Source organism: Hyperolius riggenbachi, chromosome 1, assembly GCF_040937935.1.
Source record: "Hyperolius riggenbachi isolate aHypRig1 chromosome 1, aHypRig1.pri, whole genome shotgun sequence".
Classification (NCBI taxonomy): Eukaryota; Metazoa; Chordata; class Amphibia; order Anura; family Hyperoliidae; genus Hyperolius; species Hyperolius riggenbachi.
The window spans coordinates 22,684,543-22,709,499 of record NC_090646.1 but is presented as its reverse complement, the minus strand read 5'-3'; the positions used below and the strand labels follow the sequence as shown (position 1 = coordinate 22,709,499).

Below are 24,957 nucleotides of genomic sequence, written 5' to 3'. Positions count from 1 at the left end.
AAAGTAGGGGTATTAAAAGATAAGTTAGCCAGGAAGAAATACATCAAAACAAGGAGCAAATAGTATAAAAGCAAGGAATGGGAAAAAGGCATGAAAAGATAGAGAATGGGAGGAAACAAGACAGGAAGAGATAGAGGGCGGGAGGAAACAAGGCAGCAAGGGATAGAGGAAGGATGGAAAGTAGGCAGGAAGAGTTAGAGGGAGGGAGGAAACAAGGCAGGAAGGGATAGAGCAAAGGAGGAAACAAGACAGGAAGAGTTGGAGGGAGGGAGGAAACAAGGCAGGAAGGGATAGAGGAAGAGAGGAAACAAGGCAGGAAGAGATAGAGGAAGGGAGGAAACAAGGCAGGAAGAGATAGAGGAAGGTAGGAAACAAGGCAGGGAGAGATAGAGGAAGGTAGGAAACAAGGAAATAATGTATAGGGAAAGGGAGGAAACAAGGCAGGAAGAGATAGAGGAAGGGAGGAAACAAGGCAGGAAGAGATAGAGGAAGGTAGGAAACAAGGCAGGGAGAGATAGAGGAAGGGAGGAAACAAGGAAATAATGTATAGGGAAAGGGAGGAAACAAGGCAGGAAAAGATAGAGGAAGGTTGGAAACAAGGCAGGAAGAGATAGAGGAAGGTAGCAAACAAGCCAGGAAGATAAGAATGAAGGAGGTTAGAAATAATCTATGAAAGGGAGGAGGGAACAAATAGCAATCGAAAGAAGGAAAAGATAAAGAAAGAGTCACAGGAAGCAACAGAATGAATGAATGAAGGAAGTAAAGGAAGCAATGTCAGGAGAAAGGAAGAAGGAATAGTAATAAGGAGTGACAGAGAAGAAGGAAAGATACCAGGAAGCAATGCTAGAAACAATGTCAGAAAGGAAGGAAGAAGGGAAGGTAATAAGCAGTGACAGGAAAGGTGGAAAGATACCAGGAAGCAATGCAGGAAGGAAGAGCAGATAGTAATAGGCAGTGACAGGAAAGGTGGAAAGGTACCAGGAAGCAATGCAGGAAGGAAGAGCAGATGGTAATAAGAGTGACAGGAAATAAGGAAAGAGACCAGGGAGCAATGCAGGAAGTAAGAAGAGGAGATAGTAATAAGCAGTGACAGGAAATAAGGAAAGAGACTAGGAAGCAATACAGGAAGGAAGAGGAGATAGTAATAAGAGTGACAGGAAATAAGGAAAGAGACCAGGAAGCAATACAGGAAGGAAGAGGAGATCGTAGTAAGAGTGACAGGAAATAAGGAAAGAGACCAGGAAGCAATGAAGGAAGGAAGAAGGGACAGTAATAAGCAGTGACAGGAAATAAGGAAAGATACCAGGAAGCAATGCAGGAAGGAAGAAGGGATAGTAATAAGAGTGACAGGAAATAAGGAAAGAGACAAGGAATCAATGCAGGAAGGAAGAGGAGATAGTAATAAGCAGTGACAGGAAATAAGGAAAGAGACTAGGAAGCAATACAGGAAGGAAGAGGAGATAGTAATAAGAGTGACAGGAAATAAGGAAAGAGACCAGGAAGCAATACAGGAAGGAAGAGGAGATCGTAGTAAGAGTGACAGGAAATAAGGAAAGAGACCAGGAAGCAATGCAGGAAGGAAGAAGGGATAGTAATAAGCACTGACAGGAAATAAGGAGAGAGACCAGGAAGCAATGCAGGAAGGAAGAAGGGATAGTAATAAGCAGTGACAGGAAATAAGGAAAGATACCAGGAAGCAATGCAGGAAGGAAGAGGAGATAGTAATAAGAGTGACAGGAAATAAGGAAAGAGACCAGGAAGCAATGCAGGAAGGAAGAGGAGATAGTAATAAGCAGTGACAGGAAATAAGGAAAGAGACCAGGAAGCAATGCAGGAAGGAAGATGAGATAGTAATAAGAGTGACAGGAAATAAGGAAAGATACCAGGAAGCAATGCAGGAAGTAAGAAGGGATAGTAATAAGAGTGACAAGAAATAAGGAAAGAGACCAGGAAGCAATGCAGGAAGGAAGAGGAGATAGTAATAAGAGTGACAGGAAATAAGGAAAGAGACCAGGAAGCAATGCAGAAAGTAAGAAGGGGTAGTAATAAGCAGTGACAGGAAATAAGGAAAGAGACCAGGAAGCAATGCAGGAAGGAAGAGGAGATAGTAATAAGCAGTGACATGAAAGGAGGAAAGATACCAGGAAGCAATGCAGGAAGGAAGAAGGGATAGTAATAAGAGTGACAGGAAATAAGGAAAGAGATCAGGAAGCAGTGCAGGAAGGAAGAGGAGATAGTAATAAGCAGTGACAGGAAATAAGGAAAGAGACCAGGAAGCAATGCAGGAAGGAAGAAGGGATAGTAATAAGCAGTGACAGGAAATAAGGAAAGAGACCAGGAAGCAGTGCAGGAAGGAAGAGGAGATAGTAATAAGCAGTGACAGGAAATAAGGAAAGATACCAGGAAGCAATGCAGGAAGGAAGAGGAGATAGTAATAAGCAGTGACAGGAAATAAGGAAAGATACCAGGAAGCAATGCAGGAAGGAAGAGGAGATAGTAATAAGCAGTGACAGGAAATAAGGAAAGATACCAGGAAGCAATGCAGGAAGGAAGAAGGGATAGTAATAAGAGTGACAGGAAATAAGGAAAGAGACCAGGAAGCAATGCAGGAAGGAAGAAGGGGTAGTAATAAGCAGTGACAGGAAATAAGGAAAGAGACCAGGAATCAATGCAGGAAGGAAGAAGGGATAGTAATAAGAGTGACAGGAAATAAGGAAAGAGACCAGGAAGCAGTGCAGGAAGGAAGAGGAGATAGTAATAAGCAGTGACAGGAAATAAGGAAAGAGACCAGGAAGCAATGCAGGAAGGAAGAAGGGATAGTAATAAGCAGTGACAGGAAATAAGGAAAGAGACCAGGAAGCAGTGCAGGAAGGAAGAGGAGATAGTAATAAGCAGTGACAGGAAATAAGGAAAGAGACAAGGAAGCAATGCAGGAAGGAAGAGGAGATAGTAATAAGCAGTGACAGGAAATAAGGAAAGAGACCAGGAAGCAATGCAGGAAGGAAGAGGAGATAGTAATAAGCAGTGACAGGAAATAAGGAAAGATACCAGGAAGCAATGCAGGAAGGAAGAAGGGATAGTAATAAGTGTGACAGGAAATAAGGAAAGAGACCAGGAAGCAATGCAGGAAGGAAGAAGGGATAGTAATAAGCAGTGACAGGAAATAAGGAAAGATACCAGGAAGCAATGCAGGAAGGAAGAGGAGATAGTAATAAGAGTGACAGGAAAGGCGGAAAGGTACCAGGAAGCAATGCGGGAAGGAAGAAGGGATAGTAATAAGCAGTGACAGGAAATGAGGAAAGAGACCAGGAAGCAATGCAGGAAGGAAGAAGGGATAGTAATAAGCAGTGACAGGAAATAAGGAAAGAGACCAGGAAGCAGTGCAGGAAGGAAGAAGGGATAGTAATAAGCAGTGACAGGAAATAAGGAGAGAGACCAGGAAGCAATGCAGGAAGGAAGAGGAGATAGTAATAAGCAGTGACAGGAAATAAGGAGAGAGACCAGGAAGCAATGCAGGAAGGAAGAGGAGATAGTAATAAGAGTGACAGGAAATTATTATTATTATTATTGATTTATAAAGCGCCAACATATTCCGTGGCACTGTACAAAGTAAGAAACAAACATGGGGTACATAATAATACAGACAATGGTGTACACCAATATACAAGATACATAATTAGTGACAAAATACAAAGAATGATACAAAATACAAATTATCGAATTGGTAATGACAGTGATAAAATTACCATGATGAATAAAATGTATAATGGTTACCAAGACACAAAAGGGGGAGAGAGCCCTTGTGAGCTTACAATCTAAAGGGAATGGGGGGGGGGGGGGACAGGAGGAGGGGTAGTATGCAACAAATATATAGAGGCTTTGTGTTTTAGGATACCTAGTAGGAGTGCAATTTGGTCTTAGTACAAAGGGAAGTGGCCTAAGGTAGCGCATATGCTTGTCGGAACAAGTGTGTTTTTAGAGAGCGTTTAAAGGTAACAAAGGTTGGCGAGTGACGGATGTGTTGTGGGAGGGCATTCCAGAGGAGGGGTGAAGCGCATGCGAAGTCTTGTAAACGTGAATGTGAGGAGTTGATTCAGGAGGAGGACAACAGAAGATCATGTGCCGATCTGAGATTGCGATTGGGTTGGTATCTGGAGATTAGTGAGGATATGTACTGGGGAGAGAGATTGTGGAGAGCTTTGTAGGTTAGGGTTAGGAGTTTGAACTGAATCCTCTGGTTAATTTGCAGCCAGTGAAGAGCTTGACAAAGAGGGTCAGCAGAGGAAGATCGAGAAGAAAGATGAATGAGACGAGCAGCTGAGTTCAGTAACGACTGGAGCGGGGCCAGTTTGTTAGACGGTAGTCCACAAAGTAGTACGTTGCAGTAGTCCAGACGAGAAATTATAAGAGCATGTATTAACATTTTAGTTGTGTCTTGAGTGAGAAAGGGACGGATGCGAGATATATTTTTGAGTTGGAGATGGCAGGAGCTGGTTATGGAGTGAACATGTGGAATAAAAGAGAGAGATGAGTCGAATATCACCCCCAAGCACCGAGCTTTGGGAACTGAAGTTATGGAAGTGTTATTAACATTTATTGTTACTTCAGGCAGGGAGGTGGACAGAGACGGTGGAAAAATTATTAGTTCTGTTTTACTCATATTAAGTTTTAGGAAGCGAGAGGACATGAAGGAGGATATAGCAGACAAGCAGTCAGGAACACGTTTAAGGAGGGAGTTAAGGTCTGGGGCAGAGAGGTACAGTTGTGTATCGTCTGCATAGAGGTGGTATTGAAACCCGAATGAGTTGATTAAATCACCAAGACCATGCATGTAGATGGAAAAGAGGAGGGGACCAAGGACAGAGCCTTGGGGAACCCCGACAGACAAAGGATGAGGAGAAGAGATCTGATCTGAGTAGGAGACTGTGAAGGACCTTCCAGAGAGGTAGGAAGATAACCATGTGAGAGCAAGGCCCTTTATTCAGACATTTGAAAGTATTTGTAGGAGTAAGGTGTGGTCGACAGTATCAAATGCTGATGACAGGTCAAGAAGGGGGATCCGTTGAAAATGGCGCCAGAGCCTACATTGTAAAAATGGTGCCGCATTAATTTGCATTATAAAACGATATTTATCGTTTTATGAGTTAAAAATGGCGCTGCACTAAAAACGATATTTATCGTTTTATGACTTCCATAAAACTATAAATATCGTTTTGAAATGTAAGTCATAAAACGATAAATATCGTTTTGAAACGTGTTGAATATGGGTTTTGCTCCCAGTGTGTGTGTGTGTGTGTGTATATATGTGTGTGTGTATATATATGTGTGTGTGTGTGTGTATATATGTGTGTGTGTATATATATGTGTGTGTGTGTGTGTGTGTGTGTGTGTGTATGTGTGTGTGTGTGTGTATATGTGTGTGTGTGTGTGTGTGTGTGTGTGTGTGTGTGTGTGTATATATATATATGTGTGTGTGTGTGTGTGTGTGTGTGTGTGTATATATATATGTGTGTGTGTGTGTATATATATATGTGTGTGTGTGTGTGTATATATATATATGTGTGTGTGTATATATGTGTGTATATATGTGTGTATATATGTGTGTGTGTGTGTGTGTGTGTGTGTATATATATATATGTGTGTGTGTGTGTGTGTGTGTGTGTATATATATGTGTGTGTGTGTGTATATATATATATATGTGTGTGTGTGTGTGTGTGTATATGTGTGTGTGTGTGTGTGTGTGTGTGTGTGTGTGTGTGTGTGTGTGTGTGTGTGTGTGTATATATATATGTGTGTGTGTGTGTGTGTGTGTATATATATATATATGTGTGTGTGTGTGTATATATATATGTGTGTGTGTGTGTGTATATATATATATATGTGTGTGTGTATATATGTGTGTATATATGTGTGTATATATGTGTGTGTGTGTGTGTGTGTGTGTGTGTATATATATATATGTGTGTGTGTGTGTGTGTGTGTGTGTGTGTGTGTGTGTGTGTGTGTGTGTATATATATATGTGTGTGTGTGTGTGTGTATATATATATGTGTGTGTGTGTGTGTGTGTGTGTGTATATATATATGTTTGTGCGTGTATATATGTGTGTGTATATATGTGCGTGTGTATATATGTATGTGTGTGTGTGTGTGTTTATTTGTATATATATATATATATATATATATATATACATACACATGAATATATACATACATATACACACATATACACATACACACACACACACACACGCACACACACGCACACATACCTAAATAAATACACACACACTGTATACACACACACACACACACACACACACACACACACACACACACACACACACACACACACACATATATACACACATATATACACACACACACATATATACACACATATATACACACACACACATATATATACACACACACACATATACATACACACACACACACACACACACACACACACACACACACACACACACACACACACACACACACACACACACACACACACACACACACACACACACACACACATATCTAGGAAAGGAACTTTAAACTCTTAAAAACGAAAAATATTGTTTTTTTTTTTCGTAAAAACGATAAATATAGTTTTTCTTAAAAACGATAAATACCGTTTTGTAAAAAACAATAAATATCGTTTTTAAAAAAATATCGTGTGTAACCAGGCGCCATTATTTGACTGGCGCCATTTTTAACTGGACGCCAAGAAGGATGAGTATGGAAAATTGACCTTTGGATTTGGCTGTAAGAAGGTCATTGGCCACTTTGGTAAGGGCTGTTTCCGTGGAGTGGTTGGAGCGAAAGCCAGACTGGAACTGATCAAGTAGGGAGTTAGCAGATAAATAATGGCTTAATTCTGCATGTATATGGCGTTATTCAGGAAATAAAGAAAGATACGAGGAAGCAATGCAGGATGGAAGAGTAGACAGTAATAAACAGTGACAGGAAATAAGGAAAGAGACCAGGAAGCAATGCAGGAAGGAAGATGAGATAGTAATAAGTAGAGATGGGAAGTCCGGATCTTTTCAATGATTCGGATGATTCGAATCGGATCAATGAAAACATCCGGATCTTTGATCCGAATCTCAAATCATTTTACTAGGGAAGCATTGGGGGTGAAATGACTAGCAGGACAGGACTTTCCCTGCAGTGGACAGAGAAGGGCAGGGAGTGGACAGACAGAGAAGGGGGGATGGTGGACAGAGAAGGGCAGGGAGTGGACAGAGAAGGGAGGAGGCAGACGAAGAGGGGTGAGCAGAGAGCAGAAATGTTTTTTTGCACACATTACCCACATGTTGCAATCATATGCTTTAAATATATTTCACCTATATGTTCATCAGTATACTTTGAATGCAAACGTCTCACAGTGAAAGAAAGCATTCCCCAATGTGTCCTTTTCTCACCTCCAACACCCATCATACATTTAGGGAGAAGTGAAGTGCAGCAGTTTAGAACAGTGCAGGAGGATCATATTGCACTGCAATCACAGTGCCTGCCCTGTCATTCTAGCCCAGCACGCTGTCTACAAAGTTACTGAGCTGTGCTTCTGAGCCAAAAGTTTCCCATTTATTCACTATGCAGCACTACGGAACTTACAGCCTATAATGAGCAGCACATTGTAGCCAGTACGTGTGCTCTACACATATCTGGCAGTGGCACCGATGTCCCCTCTCTCTCATCTACCTGTACCTGTGCAAGGCTGGCTCCCCTTCAACTGAGTGATCCATCTCTGCTGTGCTTCCAGGACCCCCCTGCCCGCTGAGAGGGGGGGGGGGGGGGGCGTGCAGCTCCTGACTCCACCCCCTTTGTGAACCGAATCGTTAATTTTGATGATCCGGATGATTCGACTCACAAAAGAGATTCAGATCAAAGATTCGAATCGTTCATGATCCGGACAACACTAGTAATAAGCAGTTGTACCGATTGGCCATGCAGATCGTGGTCGTGCCTGGAACCAGACTGGCAGATTCACGATCTCTGCATGGCAATCGTTTTGGTTTAAACAAAACCAGAAGATCACAATGGAAATACTGATGTCTGTACAACAGAGTAGAATAATAAAAGTGTTTATTTACAATTATGCACAGACACATACAACCAATATGCATGCAATCGTACAATGTGACCACTGTAACCCGAAATCACCCTGACTGACTAACTAACTAATATTTACAATGAAATATACAAAGGCACAGGTCACACAATATATACAAGAATACAATATATACAGACACGTCTCAGCACAATCAGCACACAAAAGAATAGTCAGACTAGCAAAGATCAGTACCAGGAGTTCAGAATATAAGAACAGAGTTCAGGAGCACAGGAAGGTTGGCCAGAGTCACAACCCTGCAAGGAATCAAGCAAAATGACCTAGCAATGTGCTGCTAGCAAGTCCATCCTTTTATGCAGCACATTGCTCAGGTGACTGGCCAGTAGTGTTGTCTGGATCATGAATGATTCGGATCTTTGATCCGAATCTATTTTGTGAGTCGAATCATCCGAATCATCAAAATGAGTGATTCAGATCACAAAAGGGGCGGGGCCAGGAGCGACACGCCCCCTCTCAGCGGGCAGCTGGGTCCTGGAAGCAGAGCTGAGATGGATCGCTCTGTTGGATGGGAGCCAGCCTTGCAGGGACAGGTAGATGAGAGAGGGGACATGGGTGCCACTGCCAGATATGTGTAGAGGACACATACTGGCTATAACGTGCTGCTCATTATAGGCTGTCTGTTCCGTAGTTGTGCACAGTGAACACATTGGAAACTTTTTGGCTCAGCTCAGCACAGCTCAGTAACTTTGCAGGCACTGTGATTGTTTTGCAATATGATCCTCCTGCACTTGTTCTAAACAGCTGCACTTTACTTCTGGGAATGCTTGGGGAATGCTTTCTTTCACTGTGCGACGTTTGCATTCAAAGTACACAGATGAGCATATAGGTGAAATACGTGTAAAGCATATGATTGCAGCATGTGGGTATTGTGTGCAAGCAAACATTTCTGCTCTCTGCTCGTCCCTCCTCCCTTCTCTGTCCACTCCCTGCCCTCTGTCCATCTTCTCCCCTTCTCTGTGTGTCCACCCCCCTCCCCTTCTCCTGTCCACAGCAGGGAAAGACCTGTCCTGCTATTTATTTCACCCCCGAATGCTTCGGTAGTAAAATGATCCGAGATTCGGATCAAAGATCCGGATCTTTTCAATGATCCGATTCGAATCATCCGGATCGTTGAAAAGATCCGAACTTCCCATCTCTACTGGCCAGAATCCTTCACAGTTCCATCTGCTGGTGAGCCGAGAAATTGCACCGCTCCCAGCAATATGAGAGCCATCTGCTGGTAGACAGCGGAAGTCCACCTCAAGTTCCTTAGTGCTGCCACCAGCAGGATGAAACAGGCACAGATCGTTACAGCAGTGACAGAAAATAAGGAAAGAGGCCAGGAAGCAATGCAGGAAGGATGAAGGGACAGTAATACGCAGTGACAGGAAAGGAAGAAAGATACCAGGAATCAATGCAGGAAGGAAGATAGTAATAAGCAGTGACAGGAAATAAGGAAAGATACCAGGAAGCAATGCAGGAAGGAAGAAGGGATAGTAATAAGCAGTGACAGGAAATAAGGAAAGAGACCAGGAAGCAATGCAGGAAGGAAGAAGGGATAGTAATAAGCAGTGACAGGAAATAAGGAAAGAGACCAGGAAGCAATGCAGGAAGGAAAAAGGGATAGTAAATAACAGTGACAGGAAAGATGGAAATATACCAGAAAGCAATGAAGGAAAGCAGTAACAGGAAGGACTGAAGGACAGTAGGAAGCAATGGCAGGAAAGCAGTAACAGGAAGGACCGAAGGACAGTAGGAAGCAATGAAGGAAAGCAGTAACAGGAAGGAGTGAAGGAGAGTAGGAAGCAATGGCAGGAAAGCAGTAACAGCATACCCCCCAACCGTCCCGTTTTCGTCGGGATTCTCCCGATTTGGGGGGGCCCTCCCGCTATCCCGGGCCCCCCCTCTCGAATCCCGACGGCTGGCAGAGAATAGAGGCGGAAAAACTGATCGAGGCTCCAGCCGCGGTACTGAGGGATGCGGGAGCCCGGCTTCAATACTTCCTCCCTCCCTCCCTCTGTGAATGCCCCCTAATGTATGTCCGTGTGCCCCCCTCTCCTCCCCTCCCTATAGGCAGAGTGAGCGCAGCGGAGCGGGCAGTCGGGTCCTCTTACCGCTGGCTGATGCACGCGTACTGTCTCTGGCATCCGACCTCCATGTGCTTCCTGTTTACTATGACGTCACAGGAAGCACATGGAGGTCGGATAGAGACAGTACGCGTGCATCAGCCAGCGGTAAGAGGACCCGACTGCCCGCTCCGCTGCGCTCACTCTGCCTATAGGGAGGGGAGGAGAGGGGGGCACACGGACATACATTAGGGGGCATTCACAGAGGGAGGGAGGAAGTATTGAAGCCGGGCTCCCGCATCCCTCAGTACCGCGGCTGGAGCCTCGATCAGTTTTTCCGCCTCCATTCTCTGCCCAGGCGCCCCCCCCCCCACCTAAAAGTGGCACCCTCCTCCCCACCCACGGTGACGGGCATTCTCCCCCCCTCCACTGACAACCCCCCTAATTAATCACATAAGGGGACACTGGGGGCACATTAGGAGGGAGGGAGGGAGAAGCTTAATAGCGTCCATGCGGCATCCATGCCGCATACGCATCCCCGGGCTGGTGCCTCGATCGGGTTTTCTTTCCCCCCCCCCCTCGGCCACCCTCCTCCCCCTCCCACTGGCACCCTCCCTTTCGGGAGTAATTAATTAAAATTTTTTAATAAAAAATAAATTTAAAAAATAAATAAAATAAAATAGTGGGCGTGGCTAGGGGGTTGGGGCGTGGCCAGGGGCGTGGCCTAAGTGTCCCGCTTTCGACACTTAAAATGTTGGGAGGTATGGTAACAGGAAGGAGTGAAGGACAGTAGGAAGCAATGGCAGGAAAGCAGTAACAGGAAGGAGTGAAGGACAGTAGGAAGCAATGTCAGGAAAGCAGTAACAGGAAGGAGTGAAGGACGGTAGGAAGCAATGAAGGAAAGCAGTAACAGGAAGGAGTGAAGTACAGTAGGAAGCAATGGCAGGAAAGCAGTAACAGGAAGGAGTGAAGGACAGTAGGAAGCAATGGCAGGAAAGCAGTAACAGGAAGGAGTGAAGGACAGTAGGAAGCAATGGCAGGAAAGCAGTAACAGGAAGGAGTGAAGGACGGTAGGAGGCAATGAAGGAAAGCAGTAACAGGAAGGAGTGAAGGACAGTAGGAAGCAATGGCAGGAAAGCAGTAACAGGAAGGAGTGAAGGACAGTAGGAAGCAATGGCAGGAAAGCAGTAACAGGAAGGAGTGAAGGACAGTAGGAAGCAATGGCAGGAAAGCAGTAACAGGAAGGAGTGAAGTACAGTAGGAAGCAATGGCAGGAAAGCAGTAACAGGAAGGAGTGACGTACAGTAGGAAGCAATGGCAGGAAAGCCATAGCTCCCAACTGTCCCTCTTTTGGAGGGACAGTCCCTCTTTGGGAGCCCTGTCCCTCTTTCCTCCTAATTTGTCCCTTTTTCAGGACTTTGTCCCTCTTTCTATGTAAATATATATATATTTCTCTACTAAAAATGTGTTTGATTGACTAAACTTTATTCCCATCCTTTAAATTGATATATTACTAATTTTAAAATGTTTATATGAAGGAAAAGGATCCAGGATAGAAAGGACCAGTGTGGTTTGAATTATAAAACAACATATTTTTCTTATGAAATGTTTATGATGTGCGAGACTAGGGGTGTGATAGGGGTGGGGTCAGGGGTGTGGCAGGGGTGTGGCTTAAGTGTCCCTCTTACGCATCTCAAAAAGTTGGGAGGTATGGGAAAGCAGTAACAGGAAGGAGTGAAGGACAGTAGGAAGCAATGGCAGGAAAGCAGTAACAGGAAGGAGTGAAGGACAGTAGGAAGCAATGGCAGGAAAGCAGTAACAGGAAGGAGTGAAGGACAGTAGGAAGCAATGGCAGGAAAGCAGTAACAGGAAGGACTGAAGGACGGTAGGAAGCAATGGCAGGAAAGCAGTAACAGGAAGGAGTGAAGGACGGTAGGAAGCAATGGCAGGAAAGCAGTAACAGGAAGGAGTGAAGGACAGTAGGAAGCAATGGCAGGAAAGCAGTAACAGGAAGGAGTGAAGGACAGTAGGAAGCAATGGCAGGAAAGCAGTAACAGGAAGGAGTGAAGGACAGTAGGAAGCAATGGCAGGAAAGCAGTAACAGGAAGGAGTGAAGGACAGTAGGAAGCAATGGCAGGAAAGCAGTAACAGGAAGGAGTGAAGGACAGTAGGAAGCAATGGCAGGAAAGCAGTATCAGGAAGGAGTGAAGGACGGTAGGAAGCAATGAAGGAAAGCAGTAACAGGAAGGAGTGAAGGACAGTAGGAAGCAATGGCAGGAAAGCAGTAACAGGAAGGACTGAAGGACAGTAGGAAGCAATGGCAGGAAAGCAGTAACAGGAAGGAGTGAAGGACAGTAGGAAGCAATGGCAGGAAAGCAGTAACAGGAAGGAGTGAAGGACGGTAGGAAGCAATGAAGGAAAGCAGTAACAGGAAGGAGTGAAGTACAGTAGGAAGCAATGGCAGGAAAGCAGTAACAGGAAGGAGTGAAGGACAGTAGGAAGCAATGGCAGGAAAGCAGTAACAGGAAGGAGTGAAGGACAGTAGGAAGCAATGGCAGGAAAGCAGTAACAGGAAGGAGTGAAGGACAGTAGGAAGCAATGGCAGGAAAGCAGTAACAGGAAGGAGTGAAGGACGGTAGGAAGCAATGGCAGGAAAGCAGTAACAGGAAGGAGTGAAGGACAGTAGGAAGCAATGGCAGGAAAGCAGTAACAGGAAGGAGTGAAGGACAGAAAGAAGCAATGATAAGGAACAGGGGCGCCTCTAGCCATTTTGTCACTCCAGGCGAGAAAACCTTTGGCGCCCTTCACCCCCATGGCGCCCCCCCCCCCCCCCCATGAAAATAATCGTAATACAGCAGCATTTCAGCAGAAAATACATGTAAGAAAGTAAGTACATGTAAGGAAGAAGGCACACAGGGGGCCTAGGTATGCACAGGGAGACAGGAGGCACAAGGGTCAGAAAAACAGGGGGCAGAGGTAGCACAAAGGGACAAACAAAGGCAAAGGGGACATAAGGAGGCACAGGGGTACAGAGAGGGGCACAGTAGGAGGCAGAGGTGGCACAGGGGGACTGAAGGAGGCACATGGAGACAGGAGGAGGCACAAAGGGAGACAGAAGGAGGAATATAGGGAGACAGAAGCACAAACAGGGGGTCAGACATGGCACAAGGGACTGAAGGAGGCACAAGAAGACAGAAGGAGGAACAAAAGGGACAGAAGGAGGCACAAAGGGGGATGTAAGGATCCGCTCAGCTGGGTGCACAGGCAGACAGCTGTTTGACCATTCCTTGTGTCTGAGGGATGCAGGTCTCTGGATAAGAGACCTGGCTCTGTCTTGCAAGTTCCAGACCTGCTCTGCTGCTGAGAGATTTGCATACATTGGTTATGCAAATCATCTAGCTGCTGGCAGTATAAAGGTTGGGATCACCCACAATCCTTGGCTGGTCATTCCTTCAGGGTTTGTTGAAACACTCCTTGAGTGTCAGCCATGCTATTTCTTGTTAAAGTTATCTTAGAGTAATTCGTGGAACTGTACTAGGCAGTTTCCTAGTGCAGCTAGATTGCATATCTGTTTTGTCTGTCTGTTGCGATTGTCCTGTCCCAGCGGTGGTCGACAGGAAATCGTTCAGTTTGTCTGGGTGCTAACCGGGGCAGCGGTTACTACCGGTAGCCCCTTCTGATCTGTCTTGCTTGGATCGCACTAGTCTTGTGCTAGCGCTGTGGATCCTTCTGTTCTGTTTTCCTGGATCGCACTAGTCTTGTGCTAGCGCTGTGGATCCTTCTGTTCTGTTTTCCTGGATCGCACTAGCCTCTAGCGGTAGTGCTGTGGATCCTTCTGTTTTGTCTTGCCTGGATCGAACTAGCCTTGCGCTAGTGCTGTGGATCCTTCTCATCTGTCTTGTCTGGATCGCACTAGCCTTGCGTTAGTGCTGTGGATCCTTCTGTTCTGTTTTCCTGGAGTATAGCCTGGAGCAGCGGTTGCTACCAGCTATCTCATCTGCCTGTCTTGCTTGGATCGCACTAGCCCCTCATCTGCCTGTCTTGCTTGGATCGCACTAACCCCTAGCGGTAGCGGCCGTGGATCCTTCCTAGCTTATTCCTGTTTTCCGTTTGTCTGTCTTGTCTGATACGAACGCTTGCTGTAGGCTCGGTGAGGTAACCGTTAAGCAAGCGCTCGCGTTCTCTGTTTCGTGTTTGTCTGTCGGTGGTTAGTTAGGCATGCTTGTCTCTGTTGTGCTTAACACGCGGAGACCGCGCTGTAAACGCGTTCGCTGTTGTGAATTAGTGCGGTGTTCGCGTTTAGTTAGCGTTTGTTATTTTCGTTACTTCTCATTGTCGTTTGCTGTGCCTTTGCTCCTCTCGTGCCCTGTCCTTTTTCTGTCTGGTGTCTCTTGGCAATCGCCATTCTCTGCGATTGCGTTCTTGCTTTGGTTTCTGCTGATGTGTGTTCACCGTCGCTGGGTCGCGACTAGATTGGTGGATACACATTCATCCTTTATCTGTGCTCTTTCTCTTTAAGGGCTGTTCAGCCCTGCGTGTCTTAGATCTGTACAATCCCCATCTGGCATCTGTGGCCGTGCAGCGATTGTGCTCGTCTGCACTCCACAATGCCATCTGCCGGTGGGGATTGCCCTCTGCTGGTGCATTGCACCTAGCCTGGGTTCCCTTAATTATACGCTTGTGGGGGGTTTTCGTTGTGTCAGAGCGCATCTTGTGCGCTGACCACGAAAACGATTCTGCAATCGTTACAGGGGAAAGAAGGATGCAAAAGGCACAGAGGTGGAAGCTGCCTGCAACTTATGCTAAGTAGATGCAGCAAAAGCAAGTAATACAACACCCACCGGGGTGGGGCTTAGTCCGGGGCAGGGCTTATTTTATGGGCGGGGCTGAAGCCAGCAACATGGTGCCTCCTAGAACCAATAGCACTCCAGGCAATAGCCTGTACTGCCTATGCCTAGAGGAGCCCCTGATAAGGAAGTAGAAAGAACAGAAGGATAACAGGCAGACGGGAGGGTCGGATAGCAGCAGTGATAGGACATTGTCACCTGCTCTGTGTAATGAGGCTGGGGGTGTCACTCACCCGCCTCTCTAATCTCACACCGAGATATGAAAGGCTGCGCCACGTCCCGCGTGTCTGGCTGGGAATCTGCACAACGCTTTGAAGAAACTCTGTTTAATTATTCTTGAGGAATAAGTGATGTTTGTTCTTCGCAGTCACACCAGAATATCTTATTTTTAGCATTTGTTAATTAAGGCATGTGACAGAGACGTTTCACTTTGAAGATCAGCAGTTTACTGAGTCATCGGGTGCCCCCCTCACTTCCTGCACTACTGATGGGCTGTCACTGAGCAGGGGAGACTGCTGATCGGGTGCCCCCCTCGCTTCCTGCGCCACCGATGGGCTGTCACTGAGCAGGAGAGACTGCTGATCAGGTGCCCCCCTCACTTCCTGCACCACCGATGGGCTGTCACTGAGCAGGAGAGACTGCTGATCGGGCGCCCCCCTTACTTCCTGCACCACCGATGGGCTGTCACTGAGCAGGAGAGACTGCTGATCTGGCGCCCCCCTCACTTCCTGCACCACCGATGGGCTGTCACTGAGCAGGAGAGACTGCTGATCGGGCGCCCCCCTCGCTTCCTGCACCACTGATGGGCTGTCACTGAGCAGGAGAGACTGCTGATCGGGCGCCCCCCTTACTTCCTGCACCACCGATGGGCTGTCACTGAGCAGGAGACACTGCTAATCAGGTGCCCCCCTCTCTTCCTGCACCACCGATGGGCTGTCACTGAGCAGGAGAGACTGCTGATCGGGCGCCCCCCTCACTTCCTGCACCACTGATGGGCTGTCACTGAGCAGGAGAGACTGCAGATCGGGTGCCCCCGTCGCTTCCTGCACCACTGATGGGCTGTCACTGAGCAGGAGAGACTGCTGATCGGGCACCCCCCTCGCTTCCTGCACCACTGATGGGCTGTCACTGAGCAGGAGAGACTGCTGATCGGGCGCCCCCCTCACTTCCTGCACCACCAATGGGCTGTCACTGAGCAGGAGAGACTGCTGATCGGGCGCCCCCCTCGCTTCCTGCACCACTGATGGGCTGTCACTGAGCAGGAGAGACTGCTGATCGGGCGCCCCCCTTACTTCCTGCACCACCGATGGGCTGTCACTGAGCAGGAGACACTGCTAATCAGGTGCCCCCCTCTCTTCCTGCACCACTGATGGGCTGTCACTGAGCAGGAGAGACTGCGGATCGGGCGCCCCCCTCACTTCCTGCACCACCGATGGGCTGTCACTGAGCAGGAGAGACTGCTGATCGGGTGCCCCTCTCACTTCCTGCACCACCGATGGGCTGTCACTGAGCAGGAGAGACTGCTGATCGGGCGCCCCCCTCACTTCCTGCACCACTGATGGGCTGTCACTGAGCAGGAGAGACTGCGGATCGGGCGCCCCCCTCACTTCCTGCACCACCGATGGGCTGTCACTGAGCAGGAGAGACTGCTGATCGGGCGCCCCCCTCACTTCCTGCACCACCGATGGGCTGTCACTGAGCAGGAGAGACTGCGGATCGGGCGCCCCCCCTCACTTCCTGCACCACCGATGGGCTGTCACTGAGCAGGAGAGACTGCTGATCGGGCGCCCCCCTCACTTCCTGCACCACTGATGGGCTGTCACTGAGCAGGAGAGACTGCGGATCGGGCGCCCCCCTCACTTCCTGCACCACCGATGGGCTGTCACTGAGCAGGAGAGACTGCGGATCGGGCGCCCCCCCTCACTTCCTGCACCACCGATGGGCTGTCACTGAGCAGGAGAGACTGCTGATCGGGCGCCCCCCCCTCACTTCCTGCACCACCGATGGGCTGTCACTGAGCAGGAGAGACTGCTGATCGGGTGCCCCTCTCACTTCCTGCACCACTGATGGGCTGTCACTAAGCAGGAGAGACTGCTGATCGGGCGCCCCCCCTCACTTCCTGCACCACCGATGGGCTGTCACTGAGCAGGAGAGACTGCTGATCGGGCTCCCCCCTCGCTTCCTGCACCACCGATGGGCTGTCACTGAGCAGGAGAGACTGCGGATCGGGCCCCCCCCCCCCCTCGCTTCCTGCACCACCGATGGGCTGTCACTGAGCAGGAGAGACTGCGGATCAGGTGCCCCCCTCACTTCCTGCACCACCGATGGGCTGTCACTGAGCAGGAAAGACTGCAGATCGGGTGCCCCCCCCCCTCGCTTCCTGCACCACCGATGGGCTGTCACTGAGCAGGAGAGACTGCGGATCGGGCGCCCCCCTCACTTCCTGCACCACTGATGGGCTGTCACTGAGCAGGAGAGACTGCAGATCGGCCCCCCCCCCCCCTCGCTTCCTGCACCACCGATGGGCTGTCACTGAGCAGGAGAGACTGCTGATCAGGTGCCCCCCTCACTTCCTGCACCACCGATGGGCTGTCACTGAGCAGGAGAGACTGCGGATCAGGTGCCCCCCTCGCTTCCTGCACCACCGATGGGCTGTCACTGAGCAGGAGAGACTGCAGATCGGGCGCCCCCCTCGCTTCCTGCACCACTGATGGGCTGTCACTGAGCAGGAGAGACTGCAGATCGGGCGCCCCCCTCGCTTCCTGCACCACCGATGGGCTGTCACTGAGCAGGAGAGACTGCTGATCGGGCGTCCCCCTCGCTTCCTGCACCACCGATGGGCTGTTACTGAGCAGGAGAGACTGCTGATCGGGTGCCCCCCTCGCTTCCTGCACCACTGATGGGCTGTCACTGAGCAGGAGAGACTACTGTTCTCCTTTAACATTGATTTTCTCAAATAATTTTTTTTCCTCTTGTTCCCACTCTTCTTCTTAACATATCCTGATATCCTGAAGATGTGGTGTTTCTAGGACCTCTAGGGGCTTTACTATTAATCTCTAAAGTCGGCGGCATACTGTATATCGGTAATGTGAATTTTCTGCATTTTACATTATAGTTACTGGCTGCCGAATTTAGAGATTAATATAGCAAAGCCCCCATAGGAACTAGATACACCATATTTTCAGGGTATGTAAAGCAGAAGAGTGGGAACAAGAGGAAAAAAATCTTTCAAAAAGACTTTGTACTTTTTGAGAAAATCAATGTTAAAGTTGGCAGAAATTTCTGTGAAAATCCGCCTACCGCACTTCTATTATCAATTTCTTGGTAGATTGTTTTGTGATTAAGCTCTGTACAGACACACTTATCTGCTCCTGGCCAAGCAGTGTGAAGGTCACAGTTCTATGGGGAACTTCAAAGGAATTTCCTGTAGAAAAACAAACTTTGGAAGAGTTTTCCGCTAGAAGGACAGTGATGTCATAGGACACACGCAGACATTATACTGAAAATAGGGAACTCTAAAGGGTATACACCGCATTAGCCTGATCCAGAAATCTGTCAGCTAGGGGGGGGGGGGTAATAATACCTTAGAAGTTCTGTGAGCGGACACAGCGAGTAGCCAATCACACTAGTGTTGATCCCAGCCTCATCAGAGGTTCTCTGAGGGGAGCCAGTATGTAGCCAATCACACTAGTGCTGCCTCCAGCATGATAACACAGTGACTACTCTTCAGAAGGATCCCTTGTGAGATCTTACCAGCCTATCATAAAGCAGCCGTAGTGTCAGAAATACCGCTGTAAAATGGAAATATCGTCACGTTACCGAATGGTTACCGCATTGTTATCGATATTTTATTGAAGTCTCACCGAATGTGGAAAATCCTTGATGAATACAACTAGAAATCAATAAACTTCGAATTTGGTAATTTAACAAACTGGAAAAAGTTTTCACAAAGACAATGATGAATCGAGGCCATAGAGTCTACAGGATCCAGAGCCTGCCCTCTACATAGGAGAGTATCTAACTTTATTTTAGGTTGCCTGAGGGTTGCTTTAAACCTACAGCCAAGACCTCCCCTCTGTTCCAAGCCCGGCGTAAAGGCACAGTGACGACTCATAAGGGTGCTGCTGATTTGCACTGTCCAATCAGCGTGCATGTACAGAAGTGCCAAGTCAAAGTGGGTGGCTGCAATGTCTGTCTGTTGTGAATCGCTGCCCTGGTGGAAAATAATTATTTACATTTAGGTAGGTTAAAAGAACAAAGAACCAATTCAATACAATTATATTCAAAAAGTAACAAAAGTTTATTGATAGCCATAAAAGTGTAATTCGGCTTTAAAAACAATTAATATCTAACAAGGACCGAACAGCCCATGTCATTCAACCACAGAGCATAATCCAAATAAAGCAAGGACAGAACTTCTCCAGCAGGGACTGCAATGCAGGAGTATGACCCGGGTCATACAGTAGACATACAACATACAATTAAAGGAATACTGTAGGGGGGTTGGGGGAAAATGAGTTGAACTTACCCTGGGCTTCAACCACAGATTATCCTCTGTGGTTGAATAACATGGTCTGTCCAGTCCTTGTTATATTTTCATTGTTTTTAAAGTCGAATGAATAAACTTTTGTTACTTCTTGAATATAATTGTATTGAATTGGTTCTTTGTTCTTTTGATCAAGGAATTATGATAAGACAGTAGTGCTCTTTACAGGGAAATTGCTTTTTTGACGTCTATCCGTATCGCTTCCCTAGCACACTGTACATAGCCATACTTATTTTCTTTCTAGTGGTGCACACCTGTTGCTCTTATTTTAATTACATTTAGGTTGGTAAAATATTCCTCCTCCATTACACCAGAATTTCACCCCATAACATTTTTACGACAAAATATTGGAAATTCGTTCTGACCAATTTCCACACATCTTCTGAAGAAGCAGTAGAGTGTTGTACCGTGTTAGCCATGAGTAAAAGCAAGAAGTTTTGAATCAGGATGATACCATTTATCGGCTAACTTAGAGATGGATAAACAGTGAGCTTTCAACTTATAAAAAGCCTTCCGACACGACGAAGGCTTTTTATAAGTCGAAAGCTCACTGTTTATCCATCTTCTGAAGAAAATCACATTTTATGACGATTATATTGCTTGAGGACTATCCTACTCTGTTAAATAAACATCCAGTGAGAGATATATACAAGAAGCCATATTTATTTCCTTTTATATCTTTCAAGGACACCTGAAGTGAGAGACATATGGAGGCTGCCATATTTATTTCCTGTCAACCTCCTTGGCGGTCTGATTATTTTTGAGGTTTTAGCGTGTAAATGTGATACAATGTTTAGTCTGGAAAGAATCTTCCCTCAAAGTATAGTCAGCCAACGAGCGCCTCCCCCAGTTTAGGTAGCCAGAGAGTGACCTCCCAGCGTAGGTTGCTAGGGAATACACCCCGGTTTAGGTAGCTAGAGAGGTCACCAGGTACACACCCATCACAATAAGAAGGCAAGGGTGGAGGAGTATGCAGGAATGAGACCGATACTCACGCATGAAGTCCTTCTCCATCTACCTTCCAGTGAAAACCCCAGCGTATGATTTCACACAGGTTTGCGTCTTATTCCCAGCTCTTCTGGCCACCACACGTCCTCTGTACACGCATCTAAAGTGTCGGAGGCGAAGCGTGGGGGCCAGAATAGTTGGCCAGAGCAATTTGGTCAAAAGTGATGTCACATGCTGAGGATTTCAAAGAAGATTCACAGAAGGCCTTTGGACAGGTGAGCATGTTACTCATACTTGCGTTCACCACCCTTGTGCTTTTTTATGGGGATGCTTGGAGTTCTTCTTTAACCCCCATCCAGCCTAGTGCCTAAATGTAACCATTTTTGCTTGGTGCCCTATTATAACTTACATGAATGATGCCTAACCGTATCACCACACAGGATGCCTGATCATAAACATCAACAAACTTTACCAGAACCTAGCTCCAACCTTCCAGGTAGTTCTCTAGGCTGCTATGGACCTGTCCTACCTTGTAAGGCTGCCTTGTCCAGTCTTAGTGCCAGGCAAGACATCCAGACGTGCCATGTCCAGCCTTAGTGCCAGGTAAGACAAGCTGATGTGCCATGACCAGTCTTAGTGCCAGGCAAGACATCCAGACGTGCTATGTCCAGCCTTAGTGCCAGGTAAGACAAGCTGATGTGCCATGACCAGTCTTAGTGCCAGGCAAGACATCCAGACGTGCCATGTCCAGCCTTAGTGCCAGGTAAGACAACCTCACATGCCATGACCAGCCTTAGTGCCAGGCAAGACATCCAGACGTGCCATGTCCAGCCTTAATACCAGGTAGGACAAGGTGACGTGCCAAGTCTAGCCTTAGTGCAAAGTAGGACAAGCTGAAGTGCCATGTCCAGCCTTAGTGCCAGGTAAGACAACCTGACGTGCCACGTCCAGCCTTAATGCCAGGTAAGACAACGTGACGTGCCATGACCAGCCTTAGTGCCAGGCAAGACATCCAGACGTGCCATGTCCAGCCTTAGTGCCAGGTGAGACAACCTTACGTGCCATGACCAGCCTTAGTGGCAGGAAAGACAACCTGACGTGCCATGACCAGCCTTAGTGGCAGGAAAGACAACCTGACGTGCCATGTCCAGCCTTAATACCAGGTAGGACAAGCTGAAGTGCCATGTCCAGCCTTAGTGCCAGGTAAGACAACCTGACGTGCCACGTCCAGCCTTAATGCCAGGTAAGACAACGTGACGTGCCATGACCAGCCTTAGTGGTAGGAAAGACAACCTGACATGCCATGTCCAGCCTTAGTACCAGGTATAACAAGCTGACATGCCACGTCCAGCCTTAGCACCAGGTAGGACAAGCTGAGGTGCCATGTCCAGCCTTAGCGCCAGGTATAACAAGCTGACATGCCATGTCCAGCCTTAGCACCAGGTAGGACAAGCTGACATGCCACGTCCAGCCTAAGCACCAGGTATAACAAGCTGACATGCCACGTCCAGCCTTAGCACCAGGTAGGACAAGCTGACATGCCACGTCCAGCCTTAGCGCCAGGTATAACAAGCTGACATGCCATGTCCAGCCTTAGCGCCAGGTATAACAAGCTGACATGCCATGTCCAGCCTTAGCACCAGGTATAACAAGCTGACATGCCACGTCCAGCCTTAGCGCCAGGTATAACAAGCTGACATGCCACGTCCAGCCTTAGCGCCAGGTATAACAAGCTGACATGCCATGTCCAGCCTTAGCGCCAGGTATAACAAGCTGACATGCCACGTCCAGCCTTAGCACCAGGTAGACAAGCTGAGGTGCCATGTCAAGCCTAAGCACCAGGTAGTCAAGCTGACATGCCATGTCCAGCCTTAGTACCAGGTATAACAAGCTGACATGCCACGTCCAGCCTTAGCTCCAGGTAGGACAAGGTGAAGTACTATGTCCAGCCTTAGAACCAGGTATAACACGCTGACATGCCATGTCCAGCCTTAGCGCCAGGTAGGACAAGGTGAAGTACTATGTCCAGCCTTAGAACCAGGTATAACACGCTGACATGCCATGTCCAGCCTTAGCGCCAGGTAGGACAAGGTGAAGTACTATGTCCAGCCTTAGAACCAGGTATAACAAGCTGAAGTACCACGTCCAGCCTAACTGCCAGGTAAGACAAGCTGACGTCTAAGGTAAATCGATAGGACATTACAGAAGACAGCAGAGTGCAGATGGGATGTGCATGAATTATACATGAGTATCAGCGCTGGCAGGGGACCACCCATGATCCCAGGGGGATCCAGCTGCAGCCGTCATCTGGGATATATCCGAGAGGCACGACGTCCCCTGGGAAGGTGACAATTAAATCCTTCACACTAGCTCTCATTCCTGCACTCATCTCCTCCATTGCCTCACCTCCTACCTAGCCGTCTCTCTGGATTGCCCTCCGTAGAGCGCGCTGACCGTCCACCTCTCGCCTCTGAGCCTTGCCAGCCTCTGCCAGCCCCCAATCCCCCCCCTCCTCCGCTGCTCCTCTTAATCCCCTGATCCCATAATTGGCATTATTGGCAGTGGTATGAATTGCTCACCTCTTGCATGTTGCTGCTGCAGTCGGTGCAGGCGGTGGATGCTGCAGATGCTCCTCTCTCCGTCTCTCACCTCCTCTGATGAATGACAGAAGAAGATTCGTGGTGGCTTCCAGCGAACGACGACGTGTTCGCTTCCCGCTGACCCCCACCCCTGTAAATAAAAAAAAAAGAAGATGGTACACGGGTGTCAGCGAGCAATCGTGCCAAGTCTCCCACCACGCTGCCAAGATGGCCCTGGAGAGGCGCCCGGTGCTTGGATGGCACCCTGGCGTACGGCGAAGGTGGGAGGATGCTAATTACCCCCCACCCCTCCCATCTTGGGCAGGCATGCCAGTCTGGTGGGCTCAGTGCCTAAGCAGCAGCAAGGTGCTGGGTACCCCCATCAGAGGTATTGCTTAGGTGATGCTGGGTCTGCAGTGCCTCCATGGCTGCAGAATATTGCAGGGTCTCTCCTCCTCCTCTCCCCCCATCATCTCCCCCTGGCATTAGCCCTGGCATGCTAGGCATGGCTGCCTCCCCCACCATCACTTACCTCCTGTATGGCAGCCCCGGATCCACAGCTGCCCCCCTCCCTGCTGTGGGCTCAGATGGCCGCAGTGTCTCCTCTCCAGCGCTGCATGGATGGGACCTCCAGATGTGCTCCAGACTCAGGGGCCGTCAGCCAAGTCACCCTCCCGTCTACAGGCGCACAACCCCTCACCTTCCGGCGATGGCTGCCCTCCCCGGCGCTCAGCCGCCTTCCCCGGGGCACAGGAGCCCCGCACAGCCGCCGTCTGCCCCAAACCTGCCGGGGAAAAGCGCGGAGGGGTGTGTGCACGTTTACTGCGGGCGCGGTGTATTGTCCCACCGTCCCTAGGATCACCTTCCCTGCAAGTGACCGAATCTTGCGAGATGCTCCCTTCTGGCCATCCCCATATCTGTGTATAGATATATATAATGTGATCTATGACTGTGATAGCTCAGCTATGTGTGCAGCACCTGCAGAGGGCCCTGTAGCATGGGGGATACACCCCCTGCATGACAATAATGCCCCCCATTATTATCAGAGAACAGCTCCCCATCTCCCCAGCTAGCTCTCTGGGCAAGAGATAGGACGACCAATCAGCCTGTAACGTGTCTGCTGTACAGTATGGGGGAGATGCAGGCTTCTGCCACCCATTGCCACTGCAACAGGTGTGCTGGGCCCAGGAGCTGACAACATAGCCGGTGTAGTGACATTTTTTGCAACTTTATCAGATTTTGCAACTGGTTGCACTTATTTATAGGTATAGCTATCAGAAAGTGCAACCTAACCATTGACTTCAACCTATCTGTATCAGAAAATGCAACCCAACCAAACCCTATGCTCATACAGATCCCTCCCCTCTTGCTCAACTAATAACCCCCCTGGAGGGAACAATCCCCCCTCTTGCTCAACTAATAACCCCCCCTGGAGGGAACAAACCCCCCTCTTGCTCAACTAATAACCCCCCCTGGAGGGAACAATCCCCCCCCCCTCTTGCTCAACTAATAACCCCCCTGGAGGGAACAACCCCCCCCCCCCCTCTTGCTCAACTAATAACCCCCCCTGGAGGGAACAAGCCCCCCTCTTGCTCAACTAATAACCCCCCCTGGAGGGAACAATCCCCCCCCTCTTGCTCAACTAATAACCCCCCTGGAGGGAACAACCCCCCCCTCTTGCTCAACTAATAACCCCCCTGGAGGGAACAATCCCTCCTCTTGCTCAACTAATAACCCCCCTGGAGGGAACAATCCCCCCTCTTGCTCAACTAATAACCCTCCTGGAGGGAACAACCCCCCCCCTCTTGCTCAACTAATAACCCCCCCTGGAGGGAACAAGCCCCCCT

The 24,957-nt window shown here is 48.4% G+C and overlaps 1 protein-coding gene across 1 annotated transcript in view; it reads right to left on the bottom strand.

The window, feature by feature from the left end:
- Positions 1-23,352, bottom strand: part of FBXO41 (F-box protein 41) — a 154,211-nt gene extending 130,859 nt beyond the window's left edge. Inside the window, exon 1 of the mRNA XM_068274160.1 lies at positions 23,111-23,352. The gene's annotated coding sequence lies outside the window, so the exon portion shown is untranslated. The remainder of the gene's footprint in view (positions 1-23,110) is intronic.
- Between the last annotated feature and the right edge of the window lie 1,605 nt (positions 23,353-24,957).